This window comes from Equus caballus, chromosome 9 (genome assembly GCF_041296265.1).
Source record: "Equus caballus isolate H_3958 breed thoroughbred chromosome 9, TB-T2T, whole genome shotgun sequence".
Lineage (NCBI taxonomy): Eukaryota > Metazoa > Chordata > Mammalia > Perissodactyla > Equidae > Equus > Equus caballus.
The window spans coordinates 20,497,851-20,511,375 of NC_091692.1; the positions used below are offsets into that span (position 1 = coordinate 20,497,851).

At 43.7% G+C, this 13,525-nt stretch overlaps 1 long non-coding RNA gene and 1 other non-coding gene across 6 annotated transcripts; both read right to left on the reverse strand.

Annotated features, from left to right (window-relative positions):
• Positions 1-5,695: 5,695 nt before the first annotated feature.
• Positions 5,696-5,751, reverse strand: MIR124-2 (microRNA mir-124-2). The gene has a single exon (NR_032883.1). It is a non-coding gene; the product is annotated as a microRNA mir-124-2 (primary transcript).
• A 342-nt stretch (positions 5,752-6,093) lies between these two features.
• On the reverse strand, positions 6,094-11,772 carry LOC111774938 (uncharacterized). Of its 5 annotated transcripts, none has more exons than XR_002810285.2 (2): positions 11,386-11,772; positions 6,094-6,936 (listed from the first exon to the last, which is right to left on the reverse strand). It is a non-coding gene; the product is annotated as an uncharacterized lncRNA (long non-coding RNA). The 5 variants fall into 5 exon arrangements; XR_011421250.1 differs by lacking the exon at positions 11,386-11,772 and adding an exon at positions 11,079-11,352; XR_011421249.1 differs by lacking the exon at positions 11,386-11,772 and adding an exon at positions 10,790-11,072.
• Between the last annotated feature and the right edge of the window lie 1,753 nt (positions 11,773-13,525).

Genomic DNA, 13,525 nt, shown 5'->3' on the forward strand with positions numbered 1-13,525 from the left:
TAAATTGATGTCTTCTTTATAATCAAAAAGTTTGACCAACAACTAGGAATAGAAAAACACAATTCTGCTTTCAATCATGGCAGAAGAGTTGAATAATACACTAATATTTTGCTGATGTAATTTCTAATTTTTTTCTGTTTCTTTAACAAAACAAGGTAAAAACTGCAATACATTCCAATAAAGAAACACTCTGAGATAATATCTTATAATTCCTTAAGAATTTTCTACCAAATAGATATCTTTTGCTGAAACATTAAACATCTTCTACTGAAATATTAAAAACAAAATTGAAGTCAAATCACATCTTAATTTTTTTTACATATATCTCAAAGGCTTACCTTTTTCCCATTTCACCCTATTTTGCCTCAGTAGTATCTTCTGCTTCCAATACAGGGCTTTTTTTTTTTTAGCTTTCCTGGCTATTTGTTCTTCAAGGTAAATATTTTCCCCACACGTTGCAACTACTGATCCTCTAAAAGATAATCAATTCCAATTTCTTGACATTCCAATTTTATTCTGTCTGAAAGCATTCTATTTTCAATTCCTACTCAGCCATATTTCTATATTGTACTAGTTACTTAACAGCAGCTGATGGAAATTGCAGTGACAGCTGAGTCTGAACAGTGGATGAAAAAATACTGAGTGCGCTGAAGCCTGCTCTTTCTAATCTAAAGTCTGTGATTAGGGCTTTATTTTTGTGGTTTATGAGTATTAAATTCTATATTAATTTCATCTAAGAGTGGGCATAAATGAGGGCACAATTATTGTTGTGATTAATTCTTAAATAAAAGTGTCAGTAATTAGTTGCTTTTGCTGTATTAGTGCTGCCTGTAAATATATTGTTCAGATGAATATTACTCCTATAGAAGTGAATGTTTCCATGGATTATAAATAGCCAGTTAGAAGGAGTATTTCAGTTATAATATGTTACCCTTGAACAAATATGAAATAAAGAGAGGTTAAAAATGCTTACATATAAATTCGAACGGCAAATATTGGGACACACTTTTCTCCTTAGGCAGCATCTCTTCGACATCTGAGAAGCTCTTTTAGCTGATTCTCTTTCTCTCTCTTTTTTCAGAATAGAGCAAATGGCTTTTAAAATAGAGAAAAAAGTTTTGAAATGCATTATGCATTTTATTTACTTAGAAGTTGATTTTAAATTTATTAGAACTACTATTAGGAACGTCGCAAAATTATGTCACTCTGTTCATTCTCTCCTGGATAAAATATGAATTTATTTAGAAAGTGAAATTAAGCAGAGAGAAAAATAATATTTTAACTTTTTAAGAGAATGCTTAGAATGAAAATATAAAAATTATAACAATTTTCTTTATTTCAATTATTATGTCATAAATTTGTAAATGCATTCTTTGGAGAAGAAGCTGTCAGAAGACAAATGTACCTATAGTTATATGAAATTTTACATATTTGACCAAATATTTAACTTAGTTTAATATTTAATCAAGACCTTTTTTCTATTATAGCAAATTAAAAAATCATATAATTTAAAAAATTTTAGCTTAATATTCTCAGCAACCTCATAGCTCAATATTCTTGTAAGAATTTTCATTTAAAAGCTAGAAATAAAATAAGTGATTTTAGATAGAATGTCATTCTGACACCATAAGATAAACAGAATTTTATTTTTACAAGATTTATTTAACAATTCCATAACTAATAGAAGTATTTTATTACATTGGCACTGACATAGTCAACAATAGACTTCATGGCAAAGATATGTGTGTGTTTAGAAATAAGCTGTAATTTTGAAATTCACAATTAATACACCTGTACATTTATTTTAATCCATATAAGTCCTATAATACATAAAAATTAAAAAGGAGTTTTAACCTTTTTAAAAAATCTCCTCCATTTCATTTGAGAAGAGATTATTCCGTACTGAAAAACTCATTTTTAATGCAAGTAACACTTCTTATGAGCTTGCCTATGCTGCAACCATATCTGATCATTTTCTCTCAGAGTAGGTTCTTTTCTAAAGGAGTCTTTGCAAGCTAAGTGTGGATACAAATTCGTGACAAAGATTTCAAGGTGAAAAAGAGTGTACATATTAGTGTGAAGCAAAATTTTCAACTCCTTTGTCAAACATAACTCACGTTTTTATTCCCAAACTTAAAACGTGAGAGAAGTTTAGGTTAATCGTCAAAACAAGGAAAATATTTTTTTCTCGGTCCTTAATTTTAAAAAAAATAAACAATCTGTGTTTGATATCTTTATCTTAACTACTTTTTTCCTCTACTAGATCTTAGTTATCTGGAGAAATTAGGAAAAGTCTTCTTTACGCATTTATTCAACACAAAGGTTCTTAACACCTATTTGCAATTTCATATTTCCATATAAAATTCCCGAAAGAAAGGGTGCAGAAATGTAACTACAGAAATTATCTAACAAACTGAAAACTTCAAAACATTGACTTTTCCCTACCCTTCAGAATAGAAGGAAATTATCTGAAGAGTGCTCAAAATCAAAATCAGGTGGCCCCTTCAAAATTACAATATGATGAGAGCTTTTAAATTTCACAGATTAAATGTTTCTAAGAGCTTAATGTTTTCACTACTTAGTGCGACTCAGTGCCATCTGGCTTTTGTAACTGGTGTCCTGCCTCTTTTGGGCAGCAGAGGGCGCTCTGACATTGTTGATGCCGTACACCTCCGGGTGCACTGCGCTTAGCATCTTGTTCACAGGAAGGAAACATACTATTTCCCTGGAGGGTTGTCGTGGAGTATCTCAAAGGGTCAAGCTGTTCCTAAGTTATTCCGAGAAGCTTTAATTTCAGACCACTAAATGAAAGTTGTGATTGTCAAGGGCCCCCACAGTATTCCGCGCTGAAGTTCTCCAATTGTGAGGCTTGAGTTGTTTTATTGCAAAAATGCTGAGCATAGAATTTCATAGCAGGGAGATTGGCAATGGACATTAAACAGGAAAATTATTTTTAAAAGAAATAGAAAATAAATAGTCTCAAAAATTTAGAAATATTAAGGATCAATAACCACTCTGGATTTAATCACTGGCAACCAGGTTACATTGTGTGTTCCCTTAGCTAAGTAGCATTTTACCTTCTCTCTTTCATACCATGTATTTCAGTTCTATTTATAAAGTAATTTTAAAACTGGTTAAGCTTTCACGAGGACCAGTTTAGATCATCCTAAACAGGAAGGATTAGGGTGAGAGGGATTAGGTGTGTTTTCTATTATGTAATAGGAAATGTAACACAACTCAGGCAGGAATATTTTGCAGCCTTGGACCCTTGCTGCTTCATGAAATATCCAAAGCAATGTGAACGGAGGAGATCAGCAGTTGCATGAATACTGGAAGGAAATCAAGGTTTCCGTGATAATGCGTAATGCTTCAAACCCATTTCAACTTCTGATGACTGCTTTTAATTGGTACAAGAGAAACATTCCCCAGGGTTTTCCTTTTATCATTCGAGTAGACTCCTTCTTCCTGGGTGTTTGACTTGCTCCCTCCCAAATTGTATAAAATGAAATATAAACCTAAGTCATCAATGAACATGAAAGACCTAACTTGCAAAGTTCTAAAATCAGAGCACAAATAATATCCATGGTGGGGGGGGGGGGGCGAGGATATCTCCTGCCTAGGATATTACAGCTTCACTGCTTTATTTTCTGAATTATTTGATGTATCTCCATCATTCATGTATAAAAGAACCAATCTGATGAAATGTATAATTCATTTATGGCTCATTTCTACATCTGGAGCAACATCGGTGTTGCAATTCCTTAACCTGGGTTGTTTTATTTATTCCTAACTGTAACATTGTTTACGTTTGTGAATTTATAAACAAATGCAAGCCAACGCATAGCAATTTCTTTTGAGAGCCCAGGTTGGCTACAAATTGGTTTGCTTTCCTGGTTTTTTTTCTCTCTCTCTCTTGCCTCTTTGATTCATTATTTAGTTAGGGCATTTAAATTTGTATTATTTATATTTAATGCTGTCAATATCTAGATTAGGATGATGAAATGTGCTGAGAGATGGAAAGGTTTATTGAATATATTAATACTGACCCTCGACACCTAAAGCAAATCTTTATTGCCTAGGAGTTAGTAAACCACCCTGCCTTTTTCCATCTGCCAGAGCTATGAGGAGGATGCTGCTGTGGTCGGTTTTCCCGCAGTGCGGGTTTCAGGCCTCCTGGCCCTGCAGTGCCTCCCGCCGGCCGGAAAGCGCGGAGCAAGCAAGCTCGGCGCACCAAAGCGGTCTGCAGAGCTAGGCGCTCTGGACCGGCCTAGAAAGGCTGTCTCACTGCGAGCTTGGCCTGGGGTAGTAGATTGGATGGGCTACTGCTTGATCTCACCTAGTCAGTCCCCATCTCATTCCTTCGTGTTGAGTCTCGAGGCCCACACCTGAGTCCGTCGCTAGCACCTTTGGTGACCACACCAACACCGCTAAAGCGCGCAGCTGAGGACCTTATGTTTGTTTGTTTTAAGGAAAGTGATGTAAGAAAGAAAGAAAGGCCTTCATTCTCCTTCTTGCAAGCTCTGCTCATTGCTTAGAGTCGGGTTTCAGCTTAAATAAACCGAAATTGTTTCCCGATATGCATACAATAACTGTATGTGTGTAACTGCGTGAAAACCGAGTACACGCCAAGGGTGGCAACAGCTAGAGTGGACTATTTCGGTAAAATATTTGGTTTCGCTGTATGCGGCATTTTCCTGCTTTTAATTTTTCTTTCGCAAATTACCTAACATCCTGTTATTCTTTCGGGTGGGGGCGGGACGGTCCTATTTCTTTCTGGTTTAATTATGGAGAGAGGAGGGCCGTGGTCAGCACCGCGGACAGCGCCAGGCGCGGAGGGCGCGGCCACTTCAGTGAATCCTCTCTGAGCTCCTCTCCTTTGTTCCCAGCCCTTGCAGGCCAAGGCAGAACAAAGACATCCATCAAGGCTCGCTTTCTCAGCCTGGGTTTGTCTTTGGCTCCAAGGCCGTGGTGCGGAACTACTACCTCAACAAAGTCCACCTCACTTGCTTCCAAATAAAATAATTTACCGAATCCTTCTATAGTTTCTGGCCTGGCCTTTTTCCGTGTCCTACTACTTTGACTGATTTGGCCATTGCCACTGTGCCCGAAACAAGGAAATTATCTTGGCTTTTTTAAGCCAGGCAAGGCCAACTCTAGACTGGGAGAGAAAGAGAAGTGTGTGTGTGTGTGTGTGTGTGTGTGTGTGTGTGTGTTGGGGGGGGGGTTGGTTCGGAGCTTCCCGAAGGAGTTGAGCCATTTGAGGTTTCTTGCGAAATGCGGTGAAGGCGCCATTTAATGTTCTTCTCCTCTCTCTCTTCTGTTTTGTTTCTGCAGCTGGGCCAGGATTGCAAACAATCACACTAGCTACTCTTGAAAGAACCACTGCTTTCTAAATGCTTCAACTCTCCAGAATATTTGCACAAATGGGAACCACTGCTCTCCTGACAGCTGTCACTGAAGCACCCCTAAAATTCCCCTCGGGGATTTGCCTGCGGATTTGTGAGGCACTTACTGAAAACCATGACTCTTTTGCGTTCGGAAAACTAGGTTGGTTCTGGAATCAACTTCAGGGTCTTTATGCGGCAAAGAATGGGTGCGTTCTATCACCCCTCAAATCCCGTTGCAACGGCCTTTTCCCCTTTCTTATTCTGAGGCGCTCTGGTGTCCTTCAGACGCAGCCGTAGGCTCCGCTCTTGGCATTCACCGCGTGCCTTAATTGTATGACATTAAATCAAGGTCCGCTGTGAACACGGAGGGCAGAGTCTGTTCTTGATCCGGAAAGTAACTGACCCATTGCGAATATCACACTTCTCCTCCTGCCCTGCCCCCTCCCCTGAGCTCTGAGTCCCTACGACTCCCCCAGAGTCGTAACTCATAAGCCCGGCTCTGTCTCAGCTGGCCTTCTACCACAGCTGCCAGAGCCGCTGCTAATTAGTCTGTTTGGTGGAAGTGTAGACGACGCATGTGTCTGCGTATACATATGCATATATCTGCATGCCATTTACAGCACACCTAAAAAACATACATACGCCTATAAATCTCGTTTTCAAATGACGGCGTGGATCGAAGTTAATTACCCCTCTGGTACAGATCTAATTTCGTAATCATGTTATTTTACTGAAAGCAATTAACCGAGTTGGTTGGTTCGCCCTGCATCTCTTCTAAGTCACTTGTAAGGAATGGCAGCTTTTAAGGACGGCACCATTGCCTGTTGTGCTGCAGAAAGCTCTGCCAATCACTTCCTGCTGTCGGGGGGATGAGATCTAGCACATAAAAGAGAAAGGAATCATGCGTGTGTGTATGTAAGATAAACACGCAGATATGTCTAGGCTCTGTGTCCTCTGATACCGTTACCGCGGTTTGGGTTGGGAGTTTTGGGGAAGAGATGAGGGTACAAGGGCGGGCTAGGTCATCTTTCTTTGTAATGCAGAAAAATTAACTCAACCGCACCTGCCTAGTCCCGAGAGAACCGGGCGGCCCATCTGGTCTAACTACAGCTTTGCTGCAGAGAGAAAAGGCAGCTCGCTAAGGCTTCCCCACTGCTGGCCAGCGCGGCCCTCGGGTCCGGGCCCGGCTGGGGGTGACGGTTCAGAGCAGCGCAGAGGACGCGCACTCCTCAAACTGCGGCAAGAGTCAAGAGGCTGGAGGAAGCTGGGCCGGGCGGAGGGAGGGCGAGCAGGAGAGAGAGGAAGGGGTGAGGGGAGTTGACCTCTACGGGCGGAGCCCTCTGCGCAGCGGGCAGGAGGCGGCAGGAGCAGCGGCTCTTTTCGCGGCGTCCCCTACGGCGCGGTCGGCCCGAGGGAAAGGCCCGCTGGGCTCCAGCGTCCGAGGAAGCGAGGATCCTCCGCCACTGCGGTCCCCGGGCGGCGCAGAGCCTGGCTGCGGCTGGAGAGAGCGCCCAGAGCCGGTCTAGCTCAGAGACTCCAGAACGCGCCTCTGAAAAAGAGAATCACAGTGCAGAATTAGAGAGGGAGGCAGGAGGGAGGAGGGGGAGGCTGAGGAGAAGGGACAGGAGGCGGGAGAGAGCAGGCGAGGGAAATAAGGTGATGGGAGGACCGGACCCTAGCCGGCGGGCCACGACCTCAGTCCCCAGACTTTAGCCGGGCTCGGAGGGGCCCGTGGCTCGCAGCCTGGGGGGCGGCGCGGTGGCGGTGCGCTTAGGTACCGGCTGCGGAAGCCGCGAGGTGGGGGCCAGACGCTGCGGCACCGCCGCGGCCAGAGAAAAGATTTCCGGAGCTGGAACCGTCAAAACGCGCCCGCAGATGGTCCTTTGGTGCAGTTCAGCAGCTCCCGCATCCTGTGCCCCCTTTTCCCTGCCTCACCCCTTCCCCCAGACCGCACTCTCTAATCCCCACCCCTTCTTGGTTTAGGACCCTGCAAACTGCAAGACCAGCGAGTCCCAGCAAGAAAATCGAAACGATCGATGAGAGAAAGAATTACATATACACATAGCCCTAGAAATCCGAAGCAGAAAGACCTACTAGCCCTGCTCAAACCTGCAGAGGACCAAAGCGTTTTCAATCGCTGCTCAGCGCGTTCGCGGAGGAAAGAGGAGGCTGAGAGGCTTCCGTGGTATAAGGTGCTTTAGGATGGGAGGTGGGGGTGGGGAGGGGGTGGGTCGGAGCAGTCCGGTCTTTCCCCCTCGCTTGCTGATCCAGAATTAGGGATTAATGGCTCGCTCCAGCCAAACAAATAAGGCATCTGCCTTCAGCACAAGAGGATTACACGGGCTGCTGACGTCACCAGTCAGACAGATGTTGGCTCCCAAAGTCCTGAGCAGCTCGCTGTGTCCTTGAAACCAAAGAGCTGCAGAAGGCGCTCAGCCCCCAAGAGCTGCGCCTGGGTACAGCAAAGGGCAAGTGCCTTGCCCTTGCCTACAACCCCCTGACGCCAACACAGTGGCCCAGAGACAGCTCCTTAGGACGTCGCACCCCCAGTATCTCCAGCCCTTCCCTCACAGCCCCACCGTCAATGCTCAGGCTTGCTCAAGGCAAGTCAAAGTCACCATTCTCTGTTGCTTCTACCTAAAATGGAGACAGGAGCCGACACCCTCTGGAAATTTCTTCTAGATCTCTAACTCTAAGCTTTTGAACTCTTGTTCGCTCACAAATGGTTGGCCAAGTAACAGCAAAATAAGCACCTTAGGCCGGACAGAGCCCACGCTCCAGATGAAGGTTGGCCTCTTAATTAAGTGCGCAAGCAGCAGAAGAAGGGTTTATCTCCATCTCCTCCTCTCACCCTGCCGCCATCCTTTCGGCAGGCCGGTCAAGGTTTAGGTTTATGCTTAATCTTATCATGAATGCCATTCCGGAGGAATGTGTCTTTCTAAACAATGACCCTCTGCCAACCTCACCCTGTGTCCCAATCAGAGCCCTGGGCCACTACTCTGTGAGCCACCGGGACCTCACCATGGTCCTGATCATTGCATTTTCTTTGCAAGTACTTTGAAGACATTGTCAAAAAAAAAAAAAAAAAAAAAAGTGTGTGTGTGTGTGTCCAAAACATATCTAGCATCTAATTTTAAGAATCTGTATGTTTAGGCAACTACAGTTTCATTCTATAGCCAAATCCGATGAATAAATATCAAGAATTAATTAGTGTATAAACCCTGAACTCTCTCTAATTTGACGTCATTTTAAAATTAAATTTGAAATATAAACGATTTTAGTTTCTTGAACCTGCATATTACTTTTCCTTTATATTATTTATCAGGCCTTTACAAGTCACACTGAAGTCAGGTTATGAAATAAGCCAAAATATACATGAGATTGGAAATTTAAATAAGCAATTTTGAATGTGTTACGTAATCCACAAATGAAACGGTTTTAAAGGAAGTTCTATTCTGTAAAGTAATAAAGGCAATTCAAACAATGTATGAAACAAAATAAATTGATCTCCGACACAGAGCCACACTGAACCAATCCTGAGCCCCAAATCAAATCCGTATATATGAAAAAATCTGTGACTTCCTTGGAAAAAAAGTGTTTGCCCACAACATTGCACTGTTGGTTATAGACTACAGTGCCTAAACAGGAGTAGAAGGAGTAGCTGGATTATATCTCCATTCATATTATCCCTGTCTATCAAAGTGGCATTTAATTTTTCCAATTCTATGCATTTATAAATTAGCCACTGATAAAAATCAATTTAATTTGCTCTAGTGTCATTCAGCTAATGCCCCAGCCTAAAATAGTAAAATTTTTCTATTCTCACTCTGCTTCAAGGCCTTATAAGAAAAGATCCAAATCTTTAATGGATGGATTTAAATTTGTAATTTACCAGTAACAAAAGATAGACCTCACCTTATTTTAATTCGATGAAGAACATACACTGTTTAAGACAGGGTATACAAATTACCCGTTCTATGAAATTTGGTAGAATAAGTTTGAAATGCTACACTTTAAAGGAGTCTAATGCCTTATACAAATTATGAAGACTGTTTTTGCCTCCCAACAAGTTTTGAACATAAACTTCCATTCTGCTGTCAAAAAATTTTTCTAGAGTCCTTTTTGCTCAGTGATTCAATATTAGTTCGCTGTCCATGGTCTTGATCCACATGATGGCAGATGCTAGTGGTGCATTTTCAAAAATGTAAATCACAATGCTCTTGCACGAATTTGATGCCCCAACATTTTCAGGCAATGTCAAAAGGGGAAACATCTATAGGCTTTACGTTCTTTTTCCCATTCCAGTTTGTTCTCATTTTTCTATATTTGCCACCAAATTGAAAGTACAGGAAGGAAGTGGGGTAAGTTTGCACTTCATTACTTTTCAGCTGACAAAATCACAACCCCATTTAAGGGTCCAAAGAACTGTAGTAATTAGGAAATAGTGTTCTCAACTTGCATTTTTTTTTTTTTTTTTTGCTTTCAAAAGGTAGCATAGACATCTTTGTATAGGCATCCTTGTCTACTTTGACATATGGTTTAAGAAGTGCAGAAATTTTTACAAAAATGACAAATTAAGAAAAAAGTCAAACAACTTTCTCAACTCTCTGTAGATAGATATAGATAAAGATACATCACATACACACATACGCACATACATAAGCACTAAGAGCTTAAATGAAATCTCTTCCTTAACACCCTATAATTTTTTTCTAGTGAAGAAAAGAAGGCATATGCTCTAGTAGTTAAGGCTACTTAATAATTCCTTCTGTCCATAACAACGTTTCACCTTCGGTTTAAAAAACAAAAGACTGACCTGGCATAGTAACATTTAACCTCTCCTGGGGTTTCCTCGAGGGGGTAGAAGAATAAAGAAAAAACTTCCCTCCTCCCTCCAAACGTTTAATCGTCTTTTATTTTTCCCTACAGATTATCAGGAAAAGTATGTTATTTATACATATGTATATAAACAGACACATTTTCCGAATCCCTGAGAGCCGCTGTGAATCTTTGTAAGGCACCGACCTGCACAAACTGGTCATATTCTTGCTTTGATACAAGTATCTCAATGGTAGGAAAACAAGCTCTTGCTCAAACTGAGGTCGGTACCCACGCCAGGCCACTGGGCCGAACTTCCGCGATTCCCACTTTTCCGGGCACGAGAAGGCTACTTTCCCAAGAAGTATTTAAAACTTGGGAAAATCCTTGTACCGGAAGAAAATGGCCTAAACACAATAGGACTCGCCATTTTCTCCTTGTGAAGCACAAAGCGCCTGGCGCTGCCCGGCACACAAAGAAAGCGTGGGCCCGCGGAATTCTTGCACATTTTCAAGAGGCCAAAAAATGCCTCCCCCAGAACCATAATTTCTCCCGCCTGGGACCTCTGAGACACACTCTCCCACCTTCACTCAGTCCTTGTCACAAGAAGATCCGCTATTTGAGATGTAGATAGGAGTCCCACCGAAGGCGCGATGCTAGCTAAGCAGCTAACCCCGGCGAGACTAAGTCCCGCAAACCGAGGGGCCCAGCCCGCGGCGGCCCCGGACTCCATTCTAGGCCGTGGGTGCTCGCATCCCCTCCCTCTTCCTCAGATCTCTCCTTCCAATTCCATCCTGTCTCCCATGCACATCTGGTAGTCTGCGAGCTTGGGGATCTCCGAGACCTGATTTCCATCCAGTACCAGGAACCAACCTTGCAGCCCGGAGCCGGGCGGGAGGCTCTCAAGGATGCTCCCTACCCGGGAACTCCTCGACTCGGCGCCTCCCGCCGCCCCCCGCCCGCTGCTCCGAGTTGCCGCATCCAAGCCAGCCAGTGCCCCGTTCTGCACGCCCACCACGAGCGAAACGCTTCACCCGCTCACGTGCGGAAAGTGCAAGCTTCGAGGAAGTCCCTGTGGATGAAAACACCGAAACAACCGGCGCCCCGACTCACAAAGCGAGCACTCCCAACCCAGCCAGCGATGCAGAGCCCGGCTAACACAGGAAAAGATAGTACTTACAGCCGGTGCGCGTTTGGGTAATCCGCGTCTCAGCCCGTTGGGTCGGTTTGTTTGTTTAAAAATATATACACATGTCTATACATTTGATTTTGTACAGCTTCCACCGTTGAGAAGGAACGAAAACAAAAATCTTGTAGCCTAGCGGGGATGGGGGAGGGGGGTGGAGATTTTCATTGTCTACGCTTTGCACACGCAGCCCAAGGAAAGACGCTCATTGCCTTGTGGGGCTCCTTCTACTTTCTGCTTGAAATTCAGAAGCTTTCAACGCAGTGAAGCTGGGGTTTGGTCTCCCTCCCTGCTTCCCTCCCTCTGCGTTCTCTCTCTCTCTCTCTCTCTCTCTCTCTCTCTCTCTCTCTCTCTGTCTCGCTCTCTCTCTCTCGCTCTCTCTCCGTCTTTTCCCTCCCCTCCCCTCCCTCTCTCATCTCTCCTCCAGCTCGAAGTCTCTCTCTCTCTCTCTCTCTTTCTCGCTCGCTTTTTTTTCAAAAGAGGGCAGGTCGCTTCCTGCATCCCAATGAGTTAAATCAGTCACTTACTTCTCATGCATCAGCAGCCTCTTTAACAACCCGAGGGCTGCAGGCACAAAAGAGCATTTAGCTGCCTCCAATTTGTGTAGAAGGCCTGTCCTTAATTTGTTTTTGGAGTATAATTAAATCATGTATTTCACGTAATATGAAAATACCAAGTTCTCAATTTTGCCGAATGAACTGCTAATGGTAACTCTTGAAAATATACCCCCCTTCTTGTTGGTGTCCTTAGAAAGGGCCTAGGACGCCCCAGAAATGGAGAGGCCAAGGGTTTGGGCCCAAATCTACTCGCCCCTCCCCCCTTTCACATGTCAAGGTCACAGTCATATGATCCCCTATTGCTTTAAAATGGAGCCTTTTTATCAACCCTTTTCCTTGGAAAGGAATTAAGTCTTTTTGTGGTATGGGAAGATCTGAAGGATTAAATAAATAAATAAATACATCTTTAATCTGAAATACACACGTAAGCAGACTCAACCGTGATCAGATGGAGGGGTGGGGGAGACTGACATACCATGTGAGAGCGTGTGGTTTTCCTCTCCCCCCTCCTCGCCTGGTGAATTCTGAGATCTCTCGGTTTTGCTCGGGTTTCTTCCGGCGGCTGAGTGGGCCTTACCGGGCGACAGGGCCGGCGCCTTTTTTTTTTCCCCTCCCAGCTCTCAGAGAGTCTCTGAGGCGTCCGCATCTCGAAGACACCGCCCAATGGTCAGGGGGGTCGTTTTTCGGTTCCCCCTCCTCTAAAAGGGCTGGGGCACAAAGAGCAACTCTGCCTTCCCGCAGTTTCTCTTTCAGGAAAAACTCCAGGCCTGGCCATTGTTCTTCCTCAATGAAGGGCGCTAGGGTGACAACAGAGAGACCTCCTCTTCTCCACACTCACCACCCACCTCTCCTCCCTCACCCCACCCAAGGCCACTGCTGGAGAGAAATTTGGGAATATTTTCTTGCTTTTGAGACTCCTGTCTGGGAGATCATGGGATTCAATATCATTAGTATCTTGGTTATCTTCCTTGTATTTTCTTCAGCAATATTCCGCTAAGTCGTCAGCTACCCACCCCGCCACCCCCATTTTCTGATTCTAACAGCGCTTGTTCAGAAAGATTGCACTCGGGGACTAGGACTGCAGATAGCCGCATTTGGTTCCATCGAAAGGGAATGAAACAATATAACTCTCCACCTCCCGCTTCGGAATAGTCGCTCTTATACCCTAAATCACCCTGGGGTTTTGAGTAAGGCCGTGTTTCACCTTGAACATTTATCAAACCGGACTCTGCCGCCTCTCCTGCCGCGGGAGGATGCATAGGCCGCTGGCACCCAGCTGACATTTGCTTGAAAAATACACAATACCTCCAACGGCGTCGTTTGCAAAAAGTGAAAACCAAAAATGAAAGAGTTTTTTTTTAAACAGAGAGTATATATACATATGTATACATATGTCTGTGTGTGTGTATATATATATATATATATCCCCCAAATGCTGAGGTTAGGGGCTCGTGTTACTTAAGACAAACCAACGTTTCTGCGGTTGAGTCCAAACGAAGGCCTCACTGACACCGGTGTTTTATTAGCGGTGAGAGACCACGTTCTCTTTGGAGGCTCTAGAAGGAATGCGCATCGTC